This window comes from Doryrhamphus excisus, chromosome 1 (genome assembly GCF_030265055.1).
Source record: "Doryrhamphus excisus isolate RoL2022-K1 chromosome 1, RoL_Dexc_1.0, whole genome shotgun sequence".
NCBI lineage: Eukaryota > Metazoa > Chordata > Actinopteri > Syngnathiformes > Syngnathidae > Doryrhamphus > Doryrhamphus excisus.
The window spans coordinates 14,723,009-14,729,261 of NC_080466.1; positions in this window are offsets into that span (position 1 = coordinate 14,723,009).

The following is a 6,253-nucleotide window of genomic DNA, read 5'->3' on the forward strand; positions in this document are numbered from 1 at the left end:
TTGTCCTCCTACCCGCCTGTTTGAACTCAAACATCATTTACTATTACGAGTATCGATATCATAAAGATGGAAAAGTATTATGTCATGAAGAGTAGCATCGTGAAGGATGACATCACAAAATGTCATCCGTATATCAAATATAATCACCAATCTATAAATATACATATTCAAGCTAATCGCATGTACTTTTTTGGCACAAAATGGCTACATGGTACAAATACAAGGCACTCAGAAGACGCATTCAGAGGTTTTATTCTCCATTAAATAATATAGAGTAGTTACACAGTAACTAATGTTTAACTAATGTGTAGTTACTGAGGAACATGAATATAGAGTAGTTACTGAGTAACTCATGATTAACTGATGAGTAGTAACAGAAAAACTGAGGCACATGAATTTAGAGTAGTTACTGAGTAACTAATGATTAACTAATGAGTAGTTACTGAAGAACTAAGGCACATATATAGAGTAGTTACTGAGTAACTAATGATTAACTGATGAGTAGTTAATAAAGAACTTAGGAACATGAATATAGAGTAGTTACTGAGTAGCTAATGAGGAACTAATGAGTAGTTACTGAGGAACTAATGAAGAACTAATATTTTGGTAGTTAGAGCATTGAAAATGGGAATTTTTTCAGGGCCAATACTGATTTTCCGCCATCAAGGAGGCCGATAACTGATATTTGTAGGCGTCTCATGGTTATTGGACCGCACTCAGACCAGGAAGAACCTACATTTGGGCCGAGGATGGATCCCCAATGGGATCCTCCATCCTTACAGGGGGGGAACTTTCAGGAAGAAGCTAAAAGGTTGTAATGTGGAAGGGATTCCAGGAGGTGGCAGCAATCTACCGTCTAGAATTGAGAAGAGAAGAAAAGAAAAGAAAGCAGGCCTCAGCTTGACCTCCACCCTTCAGGGTAAGACAGCACCACAGTACCACACATGACCTCATGACCTACGATGCATTCAGAAACAAACATGGGAATTACCCAGCATGCCCTGTCAATTATAAAAGATGCAAAGATACTGTATTCATCTCCAAGAGAAGTAACATGAACTTCACATTAGCTTGTTTGCCAACCGCTAATGGGGTGGCAGGGGGGGGGGGTTACCATGTGAACTGATACTGAACTTGGGAATCGATACCGCTACTCAGCAGTACCAATTTTCCCATTTTCAGTACTTTTGTGTGCGTTTATGCGGTAATAAATGTTATAATTGTTACATTATTCATCATTTTTCTTTAATATTTCAACTTCTAAAAACGCTAGCCCTGTGAAATTAGGACATTTTTCTTAAAACAATTTTAATATTATATTGTAATAATAATTAATTTTAATTTTATTATTTTTTTGTTTTTAGTTTAAACTTTTCCCAAGCTAATTTCTACAAAAATTGCGACTTTGTTGCTTGTTTCGTTTGATTCTCATAATATGACAACTTTAAAAATAACATCTTATTTCTATAATATGTCAAATGTATGCTTCTGAAATTATATTTTTCTCCCTCATGTCATTTTGACTTTATTCTAAAAAAATTAGTACTTTTTTCCTTGTAAGATACATTTTTCTATTTAGTATCATGACATTATTCTCCTCATATAACTTTATTTTCTTAATAATTTTTTGCCAAATATTTCAGTGTTATCCTTAAGTTGTGTTTAGAATGTGCCAGGAGACAATTTTATGAAATAGGGCCACAAACGGCCCTCAAGCCGCACTGTGAACACCTCAGTCATACATAAAGATGTATGTAATGCATATTTTCCCATCTCCAAGGTACAGCAAGTTGGGTTGTTTTTGGCCCCACAGAGGCGCTCTTGTGCCCCCGCCCTCACCCCCTGCACGCGCGTACTCCCACTCTCGGTGGCCGGGCCAGTGGAAAAGTACTGGGCACGGCAGCACTGGGAGTGTGCGTGGACTCGTATCGCCGCTATCACAAACCAGTGGGAGCCTCCGTGTGTATCTGCACAAGCAGCAGGAGAACCACAACAATCCTCCATTGGCCGGCCTCTGGTTTATGGGTCTCTTTGACCCGGGACTGAGCTGGACTTCCTGTCATGGCTAAGTCATCGACGGAGGAGATCATTGATAACGTTAAAAAGTTATCGATAAAGAGGGAGATGATACAACAGCGGCACGTCGTGTTGCTGCTGGATGTTATTTCCATCAGATGGTGTTTATTGGTTGCACTGAGGTAAAACAGGAACAAACGTCGACCCCACTCACGGTGCAACCAAAAATACCACATGTGGAACAAACAACGTAACCGTACCGCACGGACCATGCGGGTGTGGAAATAGACACATACGCACATTAATACACACACTAATACACAAGCAATGCTATTTTAGACCAGTGGTGCATTTACGTACATTGAGTGTTATTTGTTTTTGTTGGCACCGTGAGTGAGCGTTTATGTTGGGTGTCGTTTGAGGTGATAGACAGTAGGACCACAGACAGCCCCCGGGATTGCCGGATCGCCAGTGTACCTATGCAGTACTCCCTCGCTGTATCATGTTTCCAATATCACTCCCTTGCTACATCAGGCTTTTCCAAAAAAAGATGGCCGTTGCATGGTTGACTATGTCCTATTATTTGTCCATAGAGACTGAGTCGAGCTACATGTGGTATTTCTTTCACACTGCATGGACAATGGCTGTTCGACCAACAGAGATCGCTGACATGCCATGGCTGAGATCACTCTCCTCTCATTCGGTGTGGAAGTGGTAAGTAATGCTGCATTTCTCACATTTTTATTATAGGACCCCTAATTTTGGCTCAAAAATCGCCGCCGCCGTCATCCAAAATGGCTGATTTACTGTTCGTTTTGAGACTTTTTGATGCATCCTGTCGTGATAGACGTCTCCACCAAGTTTCGTGACGATCCGTGAAACTGGTGGCTGGGGCTAATTATTTTTTTTAATTAAAAGGTGGCGCTAGTGAGTCAATTTTACAACATTATATTATATCCACACCATATCGAAATTTTCGCCAGACCTGACGGATGTGCAAAATTTTGTGATTTTTCGGGAATGTTAAAACCCTCAAAATGGCCCTCCTTTATTATTTTATATTTTTATATTTTATACTACATTATATTTGGGACCAACATAGTATAAAAATTTTCGCCAGACCTGACGCACTTGCAAAATTTTGTGAGTTTTCGGGAATGTTAAGGCCCTCAAAATGGCCCTCCTTTATTATTTTATATTTTTATATTTTATACTACATTATATTTGGGACCAACATCGTATACAAATTTTCGCCAGACCTGACGCACTTGCAAAATTTGGTGAGTTTTGTGGGCATGTTAAGGCCCTCAAAATGGCCCTCCTTTTGGCATAATAATAATAATAATAATAATAATAATAATAATAATAATAATAATAATAATAATAATAATAATAATAATAATAATAATAATAATAATAATAATAATAATAATAATAATAATAATAATAATAAAATAATGCTGACATTACCTGGGAATGCGTAAAGCTTCGGTTTGATGACAAACGATTATTTGATTTATTATTTCATGTCAGCTTTTCTAGCTCAATTTTGACATCTTCTAAGACAGTGGTTGTCAACTGGTGGGTGGCGGGTCTTTGCCTGCACCACGTGTTCTGGTCTTAGTCTATGGGCGACTTAGTCAAGCTTGAGCGGAAGGGGAATGACCTCACGTTCAGTCAGACCAGCACACAGCTGCAGATGTCTGCTGGAGAGAGACAGCGTCTCGCCACTGCAGAGAGATCCAAACATGACGAGACTTCAATAGGATATTAAATGCGTATGAATCATCCAATAAATGAAAATGAAGTGGATGGTTTTTCCATGTGAAACGGAAGAAACCATATGCTGGGGATGGGGTTGTGTCCTCTTCCAGAAGACCTTGGCATGACTCAGACGTCAGGTCTCAGATGACCACAGCAGGTGACATTTTAGATCAAGTACTTAAGATTAGCGGGGGGGGGCAAGGGCATCAGCAAGGGCTGTTTTTTATTGGCTCACGGAACATTGTAAAAACATAATTTGACATTTAATAAGAATAAAGTCAAAATCTAATAAGAGCAGTAGTTTTATGAGAATTATGTCATTGGAAAATAAGAAAATAACAGTTAAGTAGCATAATTAAACAAACAGGATGCTATTTTAGAAGTCAATAAACAAAACAAAAACGCTATTTTTTTAAAATTGGGTTATAAAGTTATAATCTTATAAGAAGCAAGTCAAAATATTATGGGTATAATGTCATAACATTAGGAGCAAAACGTTACATAATTGTACAAGAATAAAGTTTTTAAAAAATGACATTTTAAAAGCATTCATTTCAAATATTCAAGAAAAAAATGTATGTTTTTTTAATGAAAATTACCAGAATAAAGGCAAAATATTACAGCCATCAAGTCATAACATTATCAGCAAAAAGTTGCCGTCATTTGAGAAAAAAGTCGCAATTATATGACAATAAAGTAAAAGACATTTCAATAGCCTAAATTCATAATATTAAAGAAAAAAGATTTGTTGTTGGAATATTACCACAAAAATGGAATATTACCAGAAGCAAACAAAACAAATAAAGTTGCATTTTTTTAATACAAAAATTAGGTTGAAAATGTTACAAAACTGAAGTGTGAATAATAATATAATATCATATATCATATCATGTCATATGTCATATATCATATATCATATATCATATATCATATATCATATATCATATATCATATATCATATATCATATATCATTTAAATTAAATTAAATTAAATTAAATTAAATTAAATTAAATTAAATTAAATTAAATTAAATTAAATTAAATTAAATTAAATTAAATTAAATTAAATTAAATTAAATTAAATTAAATTAAATTAAATTAAATTTTTCCCAGGCCAGTTGAGAGACATAGTCTGTCCAACGTGTCCTGGGGCCTCCTACCGGTCGGACGTGCCCTGAACACCTCCCCAGGGAGTCATCTGGGGGGGGGGGGTCCTGACCAAACTCATTTGGTGCCGCTTGCACCTGCGACCTTGCGACCGACCTTTGGGCCACTGCTCCACGCTCATGACCACAGGTGAGGGGAAGCTAACCAGATCTGCCTTGAAAGATGACATCGATATGGTGTGAAATTTGTGTTCCAAGCAGATGATCTCAATGATCTTGATGATCGATACCGATACGCTGGGGAGCAGCAGCAGCAGCAGATGCTGTGAAAGTTAGCTTCTCTTTCTGGGAGGCGTTTTCCCTTTGCATCCACCTGTTGTGATGCTTCCTGCGGCGCTAAATAAAACAGCTGCTGAGCTTGTCTTATGCTGTCTTCAAGGTTTATTCTTAGCCTTTTTCAGTAAGATGATCCGGGATCTTGCTTTCTTTCTCTCCTGGCCCCTTACAGTATTGCCACTTATTAGGAGAGTCAAGTCAAGTCCTTTATTTCGGAGAGTCCACCTTGCCTTGTTGCTCCAGTGGTTTGCATCTTCTGCTGTACCATTGTCCTTTTCTTCATGATGTCTTCTATGAACGGTAGATTGAGATGCTAATGTTTCTGTCCTCACCTGCTGATGTGTTAGTTGGTACACCAAGGATTCTGGTTTTCTGGTTCCTAAGGACGTTCCAACGTGGGCAACGTAGAGCAGACTTTGACAAGTGAAGGCGTCTTATCAGTCAGCTGCAGACTGTTCTCATGCAATTCAAATTAGCCCATTGTTTAGCCTACGGCTCCAAATAGCTGAGTTGGCAAACGTCTGCTTCAGAAGTAGAAGAACATATTTAGGCAGTCGGGGGCTGGAGATTATTGACCGGATGGTTTTTAATGCGACTCAGGTCAAAAAACTGATGAGGTTTAGTATCTTTATGGGCTTCTCCCTTGCTGCCTTGGATGGATGCTTTGGGTCATGACCCACCCATGACCCACCTTCAGAACTTGGCCTGTATTGCCAGCAGTAAGTCGGGACTCCACCAGGACTTCCCTTTGTCATTGACCATCTTCATTAGTTTATGGATCTGTCTTCAGTCTTGAGCGGAACAGGGAAGTGAGCCAAAAGGCAATCTGACTCCATCTTTCTTCCTATACCCTCGCCTATATGGTCATTATAGCGTTGGGTAGTGACCCAAAGAACAAGATGGCGGGTACAAGAACTGAGTTTCCTCCACAGGGTGGCTGGGCTCTCGACTCAACACAGAGTCAATGTTGGTTGAAGAACAGAAGAGCCGAGACGGCTGTTGACATAAACGTGGCTTAGCCGCCATTGAAC